The sequence below is a fragment of the Juglans regia genome, chromosome 1 (assembly GCF_001411555.2).
Source record: "Juglans regia cultivar Chandler chromosome 1, Walnut 2.0, whole genome shotgun sequence".
NCBI lineage: Eukaryota > Viridiplantae > Streptophyta > Magnoliopsida > Fagales > Juglandaceae > Juglans > Juglans regia.
The window spans coordinates 31,540,786-31,545,052 of NC_049901.1; positions in this window are offsets into that span (position 1 = coordinate 31,540,786).

Sequence of the window (4,267 nt, forward strand, 5' to 3'; positions counted from 1 at the left end):
TAATTTTTGTGAGGTATCGCTGTATAAATTCTCTTTTATATTGCTTCTTTCTCTTTCTGTCTCTCTAGAATAACACCCTGGTGGTATAGTAGGTTTTAGAAGGCCAGGTACGCCTGCACTTGCCTTCATATTTCTTAGTTTGGTACACAAAAGTCTTGAGGGTTTTAATTCTTAGTTTGGTCTTATTTTTCAAAAGTATATATGTATGTATAAGCCTAATTTTTAACCCAATGTATGATGATAGATGCTTTAGGATGCTAGAGTAATTTTGCACGATTGACTGAAGAATACCATATTGCATGAATATTTATTTTAAAGAATGAAAGATAAGGTAAATGTTAATGTAAGGAAAAGATAAAGAAAGTTTGAATACTTGGGGTTAATGAACTAACCATATGAGGTTAAGGACGGTACCAAGAGGTTGGGACAGATGGTAACGCCGGAATGCATTATTGGCGGTGCACCTAATGATAATCCATTTTTGAGGTTTTGGTTCTTAAGCCGGTTACTTCAAGAAGAAACATTGATTGCGAGAGTCGCCAACCCTAAGACATGAGGGTTAACAGTGTGTAACGACCATAATGATGAGGTTAAGGTAACTAGTGATTAATGTTGTTAAGAACGATGAATGCTTATGCTTGAAGATTGGGTAAATGAATGTTTCTTAATGCTTTAAAGTTAATATTTTATGTATGTTGATGTTTTTTCTATGCATTAAATTGAGTTTGATGTTTTAAATGAAAATCTATATTTATGTTATGTTTACTGCATGATGTAGTTCTAAGTATTTAACTATTTTAGTTGTTTTTAAATGTTTTCCCACCCCCAAGTGAGGAAGAATTACAGGATGTTGCAGACGAGGATTCTGTCTAGGAGGTTGACATAAGCAATGAGGTTTAAGGCTTAAGAAAGAGGTTTTAGATTTTTGCTTTACAATTAAATAACTTATGTTTTTGCAATGCTTAGCACGAGTTAGACTATTATATTTAAACAAGTGCTATTGAACAAAATGTTTATTTTTTAGAGATTTCTTTTATTAATGTTTTTAGCGAAGACTTTATTTATGAGATTTTTTATGTCTGGTTCAAAGAATGAATGTTTTAATGTTAGTAACGTCCGATTCCTCTAGCTCAACGAAGCCTTAGAGGGATGGCTCCTAGAATAGGTTAAGTTCCTAGGTCACGTAATATCTAAAGATGGAGTTGCGATCCCTAGTAAGAACAAAGCATGGTAGAATGGCAACGCCCCATAACGGTTCATGAAGTTAGAGGTGTTATGGGACTTGTCAGGTACTATTGGAGATTTGTGGAAGGGTTTTACAAACTTTCAAGTCCACGCATGGCTTTGACAAGGAAGAATGCCAAGTTTGTATGGACTAAGAAGTGTGAGAGGAGTTTCAAAGAGCTGAAGAGGAGGTTCACCACGACTCATGTATTGGCCTTGTCGAAGCCTCATAGGCCAACAATGGTGTTTAGTGGTGCATCTATAAAGGACTTCAATGTGTTTTGATGTAAAAAGGGCGTGTAGTGGCGTATGTCTCATGACAATTAAAGGATCACAAAAAGAACTATCCTATCCATGATTTGTTATTGGCGATGGTGGTCTTCGCCATATTCGAACCACAAGAGCTTGAAACTTCTCTTCACCCAGAAGAACCTCAATATGAGACAAAGGAAGTGGCTATAAACAATAAGTGACTATCTGTGTGAAATCAAGTATAATTCGAGGAAAACCAACTTGGTCGTTGATGCACTAAGTCGAAAAGTCTCGAGTGGAGAATGTGGCAAGATCTTCAAAGATAGACTCTCTCCTTAGTGAAATGAGGAAGTTATTGTTGGGAAGCTCATAGCAAGAGGAAGTTCTCGCCTTGATACAAGAGGTGAAGTCAACAGACTATGGTGAGCTAAAGGTGCAACAAGGGGCCAATGTATTTCAGTCTTAGTAGGAATGGCACCCTACTATATAAGGGCAAAGAGTGATCCCAAAGAATTTGGAGATTAAGGAAAGGATGTCGCCAAGGCCCATTCAACGCCCTACTCAATACACTTGGGGAGCACAAAGATGTACCAGAACTTGAAGAAAAGTTTTTTGTGGGAATGAATGGGCAGGACATCGCCCATTTTTTTAAAAATATGTTCCACATGTAGACTAGTAAAAGCATAACATTAGAGACCTGTAGGGAATTTATAGCCCTTTCCAATCCCATTGTGGAAATGGGATGACATCGCCAAGGACTTTGTAGTCGGGCTACCAAGGACTCCAAGTGGGAAGAACTCAGTATGGGTGATTGTGGATAGGCTGACCAAAAGTGGTCATTTTCTTCCAATTACTAACACAGTTTCCCTAGGGAAGTTAACTTGACTTTATGTAAGGAAAATAGTTAGGCTACTTGGAGTGCCCAAAACTATAGTGGTGGATTGGGATCCAAGATTCACTTCCCATTTCTGGAAGAGTTTACAAGCGGCGATGGGCACCAAATTAAGGTTTAGTAGCGCTTATCACCCACAAACAGATGGTCAGTTGAAACGGTCCATCTAGACATTGGAGGATATGTTGAGGGCATGTACCTTAGAATTCAAGGGTAGTTGGGAGAACCATATACCCCTGATTGAATTCGCCTACAACAATAGCTATCAGTTGACTATTCAAATTATGCTTTATGAAGCCTTGTATAAGAAGAAGTGTGTATTGCCCTTATGTTGGGATGAAGTTGAAGAGGGCAGGCTCTTTAGGCCAAAACTAATCCAAGAGATGAAAGAACAAGTCAAAGTCATATGAGAAAAGATGGCGGTGGCACATAGTCAATAGAAGAGTTATGCCGACACTAGAAGAAATGACTTTAACTTCAAGGAAGGCAATTGGGTATTGTAAGAAAGGGGCACCCATAGTGGGCACCCCTTCACCTCCTTTTGGGGTTATGAAGTGGCTCTTAAGACACTTCATGAGACTTGATGGCTGGCCCTTAATAGCCAACCATGGGGTTACACTGGAGAGACTATTACTATTAGTCTCTCCCCTTCTTTGGATGATACACATGGAAAAACAATCTCTTTCTCTCAAATGGTTCTCTCTAGTCACGACATCTGGGCTATGGAACTAATGAGTGTTGCTCTGGTATTACCATGTAGCACATTCCACCATCAATGTGAAGATCGTGGATGAACAACGACGCTAGAGAATCCGTGGAACAACCGCACTAGATCCGAGATATTTCCTGTGAGGTGATATCACTTCCGCTGTACATTCTGATCTAGTATTTCTAACATTGGTATCTGAACGTGGATCGGTTGTTCTCGATTTATATTTGTCGTGCTCGTAGTGATTTCTTTTACAGAATATTTTTTCTGTGATGTGAATTTTTTATGCATGATGATATGTAACCATTGTTTCTGACGAGTTGGTCGTTACAGTGGTAGCATCGCTGCAAAGGTAGTGATTGCCACCCACGCAAAGCTGAGCGCATGACCTTGGTGCGGCTGTCCACATGCGGCATTATGACCACCCTTCGTGGTGCAGCACGCACCTAATGGTGTTCTACACCTCGGTGCTGCGCACATCAGAGGGTTGGTTGTACCCTAGTGTCTGAACACAAGGGATGCCGCATACGTGTACTGAAAGGTCATGAACGCAAGGTCACGGCAAGCTCCGCTGCATGCTACACCACATGCAATATGTTGATGCATCTCCACGACGTGTTATGGTGCAGCTAGGGTGTTGCTTGCAATGCAACGTGCACCGTGCAGCAAGCACTGCAAAGCGTATCGCAAGGGGACCGCTCGCAGTGCCATGTGCATCGCAGGGAAATGTAGCAACTAGGAATGCTGCCAATTACCTGGGCCAAGCACTGCACCGAGTGCAGGGAAAGAGCCTCACTATGGTGCAATGGCTCTGCCGTGCGCAGAGCCAAGCACCAGGCCATGCTTGCCGTGTGCAGAGCCTTGCACCATGGTGGTGCACTGCTGCGGGCAGATCCACTGCTGGGACGTGCGACGTGCTCTATTGCAAGTGGCGGCACCGCACAACTGATGGCAGCACACCATGCCAAGAAAGGCAGCACCACCAGGTGCTGCCCGCACCAGCAGTCGCACTCACGCACATGCTATTGCTCGCACCTGAGACCAGCGAAGGAAGGTAGCTTTGCCGTTGTCTCTAGGTGCTGCAACAGTGCCTTTCAGAGGGTGGGGCAGCGCTACCATGGATCAGCGCCCCTGCAAGGAGGTTCGAAGTCACCATTAATGGGCGCACACTGCAGTTGGCGGCGGTTACA